This window comes from Oxyura jamaicensis, chromosome 10 (assembly GCF_011077185.1).
Source record: "Oxyura jamaicensis isolate SHBP4307 breed ruddy duck chromosome 10, BPBGC_Ojam_1.0, whole genome shotgun sequence".
NCBI lineage: Eukaryota > Metazoa > Chordata > Aves > Anseriformes > Anatidae > Oxyura > Oxyura jamaicensis.
In genome coordinates this window covers 20983373-20996068 of record NC_048902.1, presented here as the reverse complement: position 1 = coordinate 20996068, position 12696 = coordinate 20983373, and positions in this window count along the sequence as shown.

The window sequence follows — 12696 nt, the reverse complement described above, 5'->3', positions numbered from 1 at the left end:
CCTTTCAGCAGGAGCAGTGCTGCTTGGGGTGAGTACAGGACCGAGCAAGGCATTAAAAAGACAGATAAAAGCATTGCAGCATGGCTTGGTTATGACCTAAGTAATTGCTTTTTCTAGGCAAAATACCAGGTTTTCATCAGTGATGTTATTGCAGGAAAGCACAGCACCTGGGGACCTGTGGAGGGCTCTGCCAAAGGGCAGGGTGTGAGTGAGCCCTTCCTGTAGGACCCTGCTGCTGCTCCTGATCCTGTGCCAGGAGGCTCCCCTGGGCACTGTGCTGCTCCCCAGGCACCTGCTGCGATGGGAACGGGCTGCTCCGGGCCACAGGCCCAGGGGAGCAGGCTCAGGTTCTTGGGGGCTGTCTCTGTCCTTTGAGTTAGGAGCCTTGAGAGGAAGCCAGCTGGGTTAGGTCACCCTCTGCCCTTCTGTACCCAAACACAAAGGCTTACGAAATCGATCCTATTCTGTACAGAGTGCTGCTGTTTCGGGGATGGTTTCTTGGAGCACAAGAGATAATGAGCTATTGCAAGGAGCAGCAGGGATCTCTTGTTAAATGGAAAAGAACAATATTGAGCAATTACAGTGGGAGTTGCCATGGAAACACCGAGGCAGCGCTAGGGTGCAGCTGCAGCCTTGGGATGATGGAGCAGGGATGGAGCAGGATGGCTCAGCATCCGTCAGGATGGCTCAGCATCCTGGTAAGGGCTGAGGCAGCTCCCAGCCCAGGGGCTGTGGGTTCATGGGCCTAGCACTGGGCTGGTGTCCTGGGGTGCTGCTGCCTGCTGGTGGGAGCAGAGGGCCTGGAGCTGGGTGCTCCGTTTGCTGCCTGCTGCTCTTACACAGGTGAGCATTTCCCCCCCCAGACGTGTGCCCTGGTTGCATGCCCAGGTGCTGCGGGATGTGCTGGGACACAGCAGCAGAGCTGTGCCTGCCAGCAGGGGCTGGAGCTGGTGGCATCCCCCTGCCATGGAGCTAAGGCGCTTACACCAGGGAGTAAAGAGCTAATGGATCCCCCACGCAGCCCCAGCAGGGCTTGAGCCAAAGTCCATTAAGTTTGTGTATGGCTCCTTCTTACCTCCAATGGGCTTTCCGTGTGCTCTAATGCCATACGTGGGGATTACTCAAAGCCTTGCCCTACTCACTCCTGTTAAGCACTAACACAAAGTGGAATTAGCGAGCTAAATGTGGAAAAACGTGGCGAGCGATCTGCAGAGCGTGTTCCCCGAGCACCCAGCCTGTCCCGCCAAGGATGTGCGGGTACCCCCTGCCAAACACCTCCCCGAGCCCCCCAGCTCACAGCCCTGCTGGCCCTGACCCCCATCAGCCTGTCAGCACGGGACCTGCTGGCCCTGCTGCCTTCCTGGGTGTCAAGCAGCCGTAATCAGCTTCTGCCCAAGTAAATCGGATTTCTCCAGCTGCTGTGTGACAGGGAGGGAGAGGGGCCAAGGTGCGCCTGCAACACCCCAAGTTTTTACTAGCCCAGCTCCCCTCTTGGCACACCGTTGCCTTTGCACCTCCCTTACTCGTGTGCGGGGTGCCCAAAACACACGGCACTGTGAGCAGCGCGCTCTGCCTGCCTGGGCCTCGCTTCCCAAAGAGCTCCACATCTCGCTCCCCTCCTGCCTGCCCATGGGGGCACCCCGGCACCAGCCCTTCCCTGCGGCCATCACTGCAGTGCCACAAAGCCCCGCGCAGGCACCCGGCCTCCGCAGGGCCTGGAGAGCACCTGGTGCGGTGAGGGTCACGCACGGCTCAGCTCCGATGCTGCTCGTCACCTTTAATTTGCACTGAAGGTTGCTAAATCTAGAAATGAAGGCTGCTCACTAATTAGTTTATTTAAAGCAGTCTTTCAGGAGCAGCTAAATCAGCCTGGAAATGCTTCCTGGGGTCGGAGGGATGTCATTGCCTCGCTGGGGCAGGTAATGGAGCTGAGAAAACAAACACACACCTGCGCCTCTCCCAGAGCCCGGGGAGATCAAAGCCTGTGACAGAGCGCGGTGTCACCTAATGAAGGCGGGAGGGCAACAACATCCCTTCTGCCCCCGCGGTGCTTTCATTTCAGGATGAGCAGTAAATGATGCTGTGGGATTGCTTCCCGAGCCTGCCAGACGTGCAGCTGTGAGCATCGCGCACCACCGCGCCACCTCGTCGCGGGACGTGACAAACGCGTCCTGCTGCGAGCGCTTCGGAGAGGGGGCTGCTGAGAAACCACCTTGATTTTGGGGCTGCTTGTCACTGAGAAGCGCGAGAAATTTCAGTAAAGGTTGTGCTCAGGCTGTGAATTTGAACAAATTCTTCGTATGGAACGTACAGCCGTGCCATTTTTAGTTCTTTGTTGGGTTTCTTCTCACCCTTTTCTTCCCCCTGTGCCCCTCTCCCCAGGGCAGGGGATGGCTGTGGGAGCCCACCCTGCGCAGAGGGGACAGGGTGGGCAGGGGGCACCAGCACTTCAGGGACTTCTTTTTATATGGAACACTTTGCACACAAAGAAAGAAAAACACCTGAAAATTTCTCTCGCCGTAAGACAGATGTGCTGGCACAGAGGGACCAGACTCGGGGAGCACGCCGGGGCTGGCTCTGGGCCCCTTGTGCGGCCCCGGCCGTGCCGGCCCCATGGGGGAGCTGAAATGTTCTCCCTGTGCCGCCACGGTGAAAGCCTGGCCTCGCTCCAACCCCGGCGCACAACAGTGCTCAGGTGCCCTCTGCGGCCCTGCAAACAGCCTTTCCAGGGGCACTGAGCTGCCTGGTAAGGCTTGCAAAAGCGCCTGGGTGCCCAGACATGCCCGTGCATACCTTTGTGTTAAGGTTTGTTTGCCTTATGACAGTGCCGAAAGCTTTTGTGTGGGCAGGGAGCGTTTCGTGCCCGGCATGCCAAGGTCCGGGCCTTGCAGCCGTGTCCCTGCAGCTGCCCCCACGCCACCGCCCGGCCTTTCTCCAGCCCTGTGCTGGGGGTTCAGGATGGGGCCAGGCACCAGCTGCAGGGCTGATGGCAAAGATCCAGACCCGTGGGGGCTCGGGGACCCAAACCCCGGGGTTTTGGGGTGCGGAGGTTTCCTGTGGGAAGCCAGAGATGGAGCGGGGGGCTGCCCTCCCTCTGCAGCCGCAGCTGGCAAACACTGACCCGGCTGAGGAAATCCTGCGGTTCCCCTAGAGCCAAAGGAGATGTTTATTAAAAGTCAGTCAGGAGAAAAATAGACCGAGCTGCTGTCATGCCCTCAGAACAGCATCTGTGTCTCATTTTGATCCGTGTGCTGTTGGTGCCAGACCTGCTTTGTCAGCCCTGCGGTGGCTCCCGCTTGCCCAGGAGGGCTCAGCTGGGGACGGTGACGTGGTGGCTCCGGCGGTGTCCACAACAAGGACAGGGCGACGCTGCCCGGCGCCTGGCTGCGTCCCTGTGGCTGCGTTTGTGCCCTGGCAGGGCTGGGAAATGCCCTGGGCTTTGGGGCTATGGGCAGGGCTGGGAAACACGCGGGCTGGGATTGTGGGGCAGTGCCTGCCCCAGCGCAGGCCAGCCAGCAGCGATGCCCGGGGCCCTGACGGCTCCGGTGCCTGCCCCCTGCCTCCTGTTCTGCTCCCGCCTGGGTCCCCGTTTGGGAGGACAGGGGGCAGCAGGTGCCCCACGGGCCTCCCCAGGGCTGGCAGCGATGCAGAGATAAAACCGGGGGGCTGAGGCTGCCCAGAGAGCCACAGCCGCCTGTCCCCTGCACCAGAGCCCTCAGTGGGGCAGGGAAGTACAGAAGAGGCCGGAGAAGCCCCGTGGGGAGGCTGCGTGTGGCTGAAAGCGTTCCTGTGTCCCTGGTGGCTTATCCCCCGGCTGAACAGTGCCCGGGGGGGCAGGGGATGGGGCTTGTGCGGGTCAGGGACTGAGCCCGGTGAGGACGCGGGTGCTGCGGGGCCTGTGGTGAGGATCGCCCTCACCGGAGGCAGGCGGAGCAGCGCAGGGCTCCAGCCACGCTGCCGGCACACACACTGGAAGCGAAATATCAGCTGGTCCCAAAGTGGGGTCGGTTCCTGGCAGAGCTGCTAGCTGTTGTTCCAAGAATATTTCTCCCGTTGCAGCATTTGTTATTGCTGGACGTCGCTACCGGTTGCGGTCAGAGCCGCCACCTCTCGGGCCGCAGCACGCTGAGCACCGTGGAGCTGGCGCTGGGCTCCTGACCGCCTGGCTGCTGCCCCAAAACTGCCTCCTGCACCGGCCCCATGTCAGCTTCGCCGGGTCCTGGTGCAGTGGATGGGGCTCACCCGAAACTGGGAGCAGCAGCGAGGCCGCGGCTGATCCTGGCCCCGGGGTAAAAGCAGGGCGGCCTCGGGCTGCGTTATCAGCTGCTCCGCTCACCGCTTTTGTTTTTTAATTGGGTGGAGAGTGGAAAACCCTGCGGCCCTTTTTTTGTATAAACAAGAGGGATTTATGGTCCCCTGGCCCAGCTCTCTGAGCTGGGACTAACGAAGCTTCCGCCCCTCTCTCATCTGCCCCATCTTTATTGCCGAGATCCCTGTGGGAGCGGGCTGAGCGATGGCCTCAGAGGCCAGCCCTGATCACAGCGCCTTTGTCAGCCCTTGTGGGTCCCAGGTGTGCACCCCAGGGTGTTCAAAGGGCCCCGTGCCGTGAGCCCCAGCATCGCTGCTCGCTGGTGCTCGGGGACGAGGCCGAGCCAGGCCCCATGCACCGCACCACGGGCAAACCCTGCTGAAGGCACAGCGGGTGCCCTCCTCTGCCCCTGGTCCCTGGGGACACCAGGAGCACCGGGGCCATCCCAGCGCCATGGGACCCCTGGCAAAGCTCACCCTGGCCTCCACCCCACTCCCTCGTCCGTCTGGACGTCCTGCTTCTGCCACCCGCCCTGCCCAGGGCTGGTATCGGCGCCGCACCCAGGCGAGCGTGCCCGGGCTGCCGAGCAGGAGCCCCTGCCCCATGGGAAGCCCGGGGGCTCCACCTGAGCCCAGCTGCAGGGAGGGCCACGATCCTCTTCCAGCTGAGGGATAATGACTTGCTCGGGCCTTCCCTGCGTGCCTCTTGGTTCATTACTCTCAGCAATTAGCCCTTGGGAGCGGCTGGGGAGTTGCTTCTCGCGTTCATTCTTTCTCACGGGAGTTTCACATCAGAGGCTCTGCCCCGTAATTTGGGCTGATGTGTCTCCTTGCCCCGGCTGAACCTGCGTGGCTGCTGTGACCTCAGCTGCCCACACGCCGGGACGAACACGGCGCTGGTCCTGCCCTAAAACCCCCGGCTGCAGGTGGACGAAGCTCAAGCTCCGGCCTGTCCCTGCCGCTCGCGAGGGGCCGTCCGCCTTCCCAAAACCGCTCCTCTGATCTCCAGACCGCAGCAGTGCTCCCGTGACCGAGTAGCTACTTGCACACCGACGTAGTTACACGTGCTAGAGGTGTTTTCCCCATCCTGGGAGAGTGAACGATAGACTTCTGATTAAGACCGGTGTGTCACGACGCATGCCTCAGGCAGAGGTGGCTGAAGGTGGCCGCCCTTCGGAGCCCTCCCTCCCTTCCTGGCCCCCCTTGAGCCCCGCCATGGTGTCGGCCCGGGTGGGTGCCCTGGGCTGGGGTCAGGGCACGCGGCACCAGGCGGGTTACGTGCTCCCGCATGGTGCTGGATTTGTCGCACCGCCGCGGCGCTGTAACAAAACACGGGGGGATGGAAAAGCCCCGCGGAACAGGAGATGCCCGGAGCGGTGTCTGGTATGTTCTCCCCGCCCCGAGTGGAAACAGGCTGGAGAGACGGGGCGAGAACACTGCGTCCATTGGCATGTTTCTACTTTTAACATGTTAAAGACCATGTCTGTAACCTGCTCTAATTTTAGGCTGCAGTATATCCGCGTTGAATTCCTCGCATGGAAGAATGAGTGCAGGTGTAAAATTAGATGCATTATTTATGGCCGGCGGTCACCAGAGCTCCATCCCTAACAGCGCTGCGCTCACTCGTGTCGGTGCTTCTGGCCGCCTCGTGCCAGTCGCCTGCTGCAGCTTTCCCATGCCAGGGTTAGCGCGATCCCAACCTCGTTATCCAGGTTTATAGGGAAGGGGCACCATTCCCGTGTTTAGGAATTGAGCCATGTCAGGAGCAGTTCAACATTTAAGGGGCTTTTCACTCCCGGGGGCTTTGGCTGGCAAGAGCTAGAGCAGCGTGCTCAGTCAGACGCCGAGCAAGTGTGAACGGCGGGTGGCTAGCCTCTGCCGCGGCCGGAGAACAGCTGGTGCGACCTAGCTGACACGAAGCATTAATCAGCATTAGCGCGGTCCCAATTCCACGATCAGGAATGCTAAATACAGAGGGGGAAAGTGCTCGGATTATAGCGGCTTGGCACCAGGCTCTCTTCCCCGATGTCTGGGTCTTGTGCTCCAGGATTTCAGCTTTCGTTCAAAATACAACCCGTTTTCTTTCCCCCCTCAGTACGGACAACCCAGGCGACGCAGCAGCCCCAAGCCTGGGGGCGATGTGTGGCAGCCGGGGGCCCAGCACGGTGCAGCCCCCGCCGGGACCCGGTGGGATGGGGCTGTGAAGGAGTGCGGCTCGGGCAGTACCCGAGGTTTTTCTCCCAGCCTGATCCCTGTAAACAGTAATTGAGCATGCAAAACAGGGGAAAACTCTTCCTCTCCTTCCACTTACGTGCAGCTAGAGTGCATCTCACTCACCTGCCCATTTCACTGGGAAAGCGCTGAGGTGGAGGGGCTTGTTTGTCGTGGCAACGTTTGCAGAAGGAAAGGTTTTGCACCAGAACAGTCTGCTGAGCTTCTCTTTTTGTTTAATACTCTTGTTTTGTGTTAGGTTGTTCAGTCCTTGGTTTAAATGTTCTTCTCTGCTTGCTTTATACCGACCCTTGTTCTCCAGGTCTCCGCAGCTAAGTCCTGAAGCAAGCCAGACTTCTGCTGCTTTCCTTCGAGCTGGGGCTGCGGGGAGGATGTGGGTGTGGGTGCAGCGCCGTCTGTTGAGGTGCAGAATATGGCACTGGGATGTCCTTGCAGCTGAGCTCACCGGACCCCAGCGGAACTGGAGCTACAGAGGGCTTACCCGTGCTCCTGCCCGGCTTCTCACGTGCGGTGTGAGGCTGCCCGGGACGTCCAGGCACGGTGCAGAGGCAGTGGGGTCACCCCAGCTGGTGTCAGCCCCGCGTTTGGGCACCGATCCGGGAGCAGCAGGTCCCAGGCAGGGACATGGGCCCCTCGGGAGCACCGGGGCAGTGGTGCAGATGCTCCGAGGTGCTGTCCCGAGGGAGATGTGGTGTCCTGTGCTGTGGGTCCTGCCCGGTGCCTGCCTTTATCCCCCCCAGCACCCGGAGCGTGGTGAGGCACGTGGAAGGGGCAGCCAAAGGGCTCTCTGCAGCGCAGGTCTTAGGCTGCCAGGATGCTTTGACCCACAGGTGCTTTTCTGGCTCTTTCAGTGATGAGACTGAGAAAATCTGTCCCTGAACAGCTGCAGCTCGTGTTTCATGGCTGCAGAACCGAACAGGCAGGTATTTCAGGCCGCTGCTCGCTGCCTGGCCCGGCGAGGCGGGGAGGCAGCAGGACGCGCTGCGCCTCCCTCCTCGGCCACTCCACGGGCTGAGGCTCCCGCTCTGCAGCTGAGCCAGCTCCCAGATTTGTGTGCAGATTGCTGTCTGCTGTGAGCCAAAGATCCTTTCCAGAGCTCAGTCCCATTCACAGGAATTTCATACCCCATTTTACCATCAGCCAGCGAGTGCAGGGGGAGATGAGATGCATTTTGCAGGAGAACCACAGAAGTGGCGTGCGTGGGACCTGGGCAGAGCCAGCAGGAGCAGACGCACCAGCCTCGCTGGGCTCCTGAGGCACTCCCAGTGCAAGATACCCCAGGGGTCTGTGCACAGCAAGGGCTCGTGCAGCCACCTCCACATCCATCCGCTGCAGCTCTGCTCCGATCCCTCCTGCGAGCCCCAGGCTGCCCCGGGTTTTGCTGCTGCAGGTTCGGCTGCTCCCTTAGCAGAAGGCAGGATCTCAACCCCCGCTGGTTTCCCGCTGATCAGACAAGACGGGGAGCAGACAGGGTACGGCAGCGGTAATGAAGCTGTTCGGTGAGCTCGGAGAGGTGTGCACTGCTTCTCCGGCTTCAGCAGGCACTGAAGCTGAGGATTATTGTGGGAGGCTTTGCAGTCACTATTATCACATTATTGCTCCCCGTCAACCTAAAAAGGAATTGGGGTCTCTCCTGTGCTGCCAGGAGTCCCCAGGAGACACGGTGTGAAGCTGCAGAAGGTTGAGGGGCTCAGTTTGTCCATGTCAACTTAAGCAAGGCTCCGACCTGTCGATGGTCCAACCCCTGACATCCTGCGTACAGGGATAAGACACTCGGAGACCTTTCCTTCTGCTACCGACTCCACCGCTAAAGCTTTGGAAACTGCGACCTGCGTTGCCTGGGAGCCTGTTTCCAGTGCAGGCAGCCAGCAAACCCGGCCCGTGAGGACGGAGGCAGGCATGCTAACAACAAGCAGCTGCTGGAGACGGCTTCCTCCAGACCCGGCTGGCACCCGTGTGCTGCCGCTCCCCGCAGACAGCACTGGCTCCCTGGAGCTCTGCAGCTCTGCCGGTGTTCAGATGGGTCTGCCCGCTGTACGTTCACACGGAGCCGTGTTTCTCTCCCTCTTTCACTGAGAATGAATCAGTCGTTGGATGGGAGCAGGGTTACCCCCAGCCAGCCTGTTCTGCCTTGCCTGTGAAGGCACTCAGGTCGGGTTATGGCTCGCTGCCTTTGATCTTTACATTCCTTTGGTCTCCTTATCACTTCTCTTTATCCCTTCTATTTGTCTGCCCTCCGCTTTATCTGTGGGACCAAACCAGCCTGCCGGTGACGGGCTTTGTCCTGCCGCTGCCCTGCTCCGCTGGGTGCAGCCCCAGAAGTGCCGGTCCCTGCAGGGATGTCCCCGGTGTTCCCTGCCAGGGCCAGTCCTGGGGCTGGAGGCTCAACAAGTGCAGGGTCCCGCAGAGGGATGGGAGCCCTGGCAGAAAGCCCCCGGCTGTCCCCGTCGGCTCACTGCTGAAAGCCCCCGGGGACGCACTGCTTGTCGGGGAGCACTCACAGGAGGGGCGCAGGGTCCACACCTAACCAGGGGCTTGTTTCATGTTGTCCACCTCCACGGCCATTCCAGAAAGTCTTTGCTAGCCCGCTGGACCTCGTGGCACAAGGCTGGGCTCCTGGTTTGCACCCCCTGAGGCTGCCCGACAGAAATGCTGCGGGGCGGGTGTTGTGTTATTGCTCCAAGCTCCTGCCTCCTCTTCTGAGTGCTCCCACAGCTGAAGATGCCCCTTTTGTTGCAGCGTGGGGAACAAGGCTCCAGTGGTTACAATTTCCCGATGTGTGTGTAAATGTGAGAAGCTCCTGGCATGCTCTCGCACCCACTCCTCTTTCTAATTCTGTCTGCGGAGCATCCACGTCCCTGGGTCTGACCGCAGCACGAGTCACGAGGCTCAAACACAGCTCTCTGGGGCGGGTGCTGCACTCTGAACCTGGCCCATTGTCCTTCGTTTCATTTGGAAGTTCAGCTCCCTTACACCCGTGCTGCCCAATTAACATAATTCACCACACATGCCGTGGACCACAGTGCTACCAACGTCCCGGCTTTACTGGCTGGCTGTCGGTGCTGTTGCCTCATCTCAAGACTTTCACTTCTCCGAGAACATATTTGCTCTCCCTGAGCAGCAGAGGTGCTCCGCAAGGCCTGGACAGCCACGATAAGATGCCTTCACACGGTCACCTTCCCCAGCTGCGTTTCAAAATCCTCCCCTTACAGCCGCAGCCAGAGTCCCACACAGCCCCGGGAGCTGCAGCCACTTTCTGTACGCGCGCGGGGAAGGCTGAGGAGCTCTTCGGTCCCTGCCTTCCCCCACAACCCGAGCTTTACCCAGCTCCACGGCCAAAGCCGATTCCCTGCCTTTGGGGCGTTATCTCCTTTTGGGGCGTGCTTGGATCAGTAAGGAATACTCAGGACATCCTGTTCTCTTGGCTGTTCAGGGGTAGGCAGCGCATAGTTCCCACACCCACCTCTGACCCGATACACAGCTCTGGAAAGTTGCTTCCCACCTGCTCCCGTTCCCACTGCTCCTGCTGGTGTGCGCCGGGAGCTGCTCGCGACGTGCACGGTCTCGTGCCCGGGCTGGGTGCCGTGCCTCGTGGCCAGGCTCGCTGCCCCCCAGGACAGCCGAGGGCTCTGACACAGCCACGAGGCAGCAGTGAGAGCAGCCAGACTGGCGGCCGAGCTGTTGCCCAAGTGGGTTCCCCAGAGGCTGGCACATTTTGTTTTTTCCTAAAACATTTTGTTGTTTTTTTCCCTAAGTGCGACACCGTGCCAGGCAGGTTCAGGAGCACAGCGTGCGAGCCCTGGCTGCAAGGAGGCTTCCGTCTCAACGTGCTTCCTCCCTGCGCCTTTTCTTGGAGTCCAAAACAAAATGAGGGTGAAACAAGCAGAAAGCATGGGCCCGGCATCGCGTTGGCGGTGCGTTGTACAAGATTTCCCAGTGCCTGGCAGAAATTCTCTGCGGCCGTGGCTCCTCCATCCCCAGCGGAGCGGCAGCGTGGTGCTGAGCGGGTGCCCCTCTCAGGCACGCTGTGTCCTGGCCGCCAGCCTGGGCACAGGCAGGGCGTGAGAAGGGCAAGCAAAGCAAGGGCTCGCTGTGTCCTTCTAGCCAAGACTGCGACTCTTTGTGGGCTCAAGATCAAAGGCGGATAAAATTATATCCTCCTCCATGCGGGTGCTTGGCGTGGAGGTTAATTTATGTGGGTGATTAAGGCAGCAAGTGATGCAGGCATTGGCTGGGTACTTCAGCGACCCAAACAGAAATAGCGAGGAGCGTGTTCCCCTTTCGGTCAGGTTGGGGTTTGATTTTTGTGTCCCGTTAACAAGCTGACTGATAAGCCAAATGCCTGCAGGAGCGTAACGTATTCCGACTGATCTGTTTTTCTGTCTGGTAAAATACCTGAGAAGCAAAGCTTGTTGAGACGCTTTGGTGACACACGTTGCCATGCAGTGGTCCGCCTAGAGGGTGCTCCCTGGGGGAGCACACGGGGGGCCGGGGTTCCCGGTCCATGTGCAGGTCTGCTGCTCGGTTCTTGCTCCTGCTCATAAGCCCAAAGTCAGCATCGCCCATGTCTGTGGGGTATGCGACCACCAAGCTTTGTGCGAGTTTGCAACTGACTCTATTATTTCTCTTTGAACTCTGGCTGAGAGCACTGCACAAGCGTTGCTCTTCCAATAGAGCAGAAACAGAGCTTGGCAGCGCACCGCCCTGACAAGCCCCCACCGTGGTGAAGCCATTCCTTCCTCCGTTCTCACTGTACAACTTGGCTCCAATTAGTTGGTCCGGACTGCTAGATGTGCAGGCCAACACCGCTTCTATTTCGCAGGAACCTGCCAGAGATTAATTAGATTCCAGGCCTGTTAGAAGGCCAGCCAGCAACTTCTGTGTGCCATTAGCCCCGTACGTATCGCACAAACATTGCTGGAATAAATACACCCTTTGCTGTGCTGCAGGAAGCAGAGATTGTCACCAAAAAAATGAAACACTTGAACAGATCCGGAGTGTGATCGCTTCTGAGCTACATAAGCAGCTTGCTGAGGTCAAACTTTAGCTGTGGTTACTGAAATGGCACCAAGCATGCATCGGTGTGTGCAGTCCGGCCGCGCTCAGCAGCAGTTTGACGATCCCAGGGCTGAGTTCCCGTGGCAGCACGGTGGGACAAAGGCTGCGGTGTACACAGCATCACTGATGCACGAGCACCTGAAGGACGCCCACCGAACCGTACGTCCATGTACAAGCAGGCATACGGTCAGCACCAGCCATTGCTCCAAAAAAACCTGTGGTTTGAAGTCCTAGAGGAAGAAATAAATGAAACGGAGTTGGGAAGAGAGTGGAACAAACACCCAGCAGGAGCTGCATGTTCCCATTTGGTCCCCGTTTGTCAGCAGGGAAGTGGCCCTATCTCACCGCCCCCAGGTTGTGCCCGAGCAAAGCAAATACAAGCCCCGGCAGATTGGCTTGTGTTGGCTTGTCTCACTCACAGCCGAGCGCCGGGAAGAAGTCTGGCCAGACAAAGGGGGAACGAGGCGACAGGAGCCAAGAAGCAGTAACACTGATGGTGAGAGCACACTGCAGGACAAGCGAGGATGTATCTCGCTGATAGGCAGAGAGGGATGGGCCGTGGAGCGGGGCGATGTACTGGGAGCTGCCTGCCAAGAATCTTAGCAGCAGCAGCTTGAATTCATTTGGGGAGAAAAGTGAGAAAAAGGCTGTAGTCAACGTGGCTGGAACCTGGGCAAAGTGCTGGCACCGGGGCCAGGGGAAGGGCTAGAGCATGGACATCGGCACCGCGAGGGTCCTGCTTGGGCTGGCGAGGCAGGGTGAGAGCTGCCGTACGTGCTGCTGAGACAGCGAGATCAGCTGGGTGCCCTCCTGAATCGGTACAGCCTGGATGCCAGTCAAATGCACAACTCAGCCCCCAGTAATGTGACACGAAACATCTTGTTCCGTGCTGATACACGCAGCACCGGGGCTGAAAGATGGTGTTCGTGCGGGGAGCTTTCTGCTTTGACAGGAGTCAAAAAAAAAAATCGGGCAGGCTCTGCTCAGGCTGCCCTGGCTCACTGCTTTCCCCTGCGCAGGGCTGGCTTTGAGAAGCGCGGTGTGGCTGGGACCGGCGTCACCCGCGGCTGACTCCAGCGGGAGGAAGCGGGTTGACAG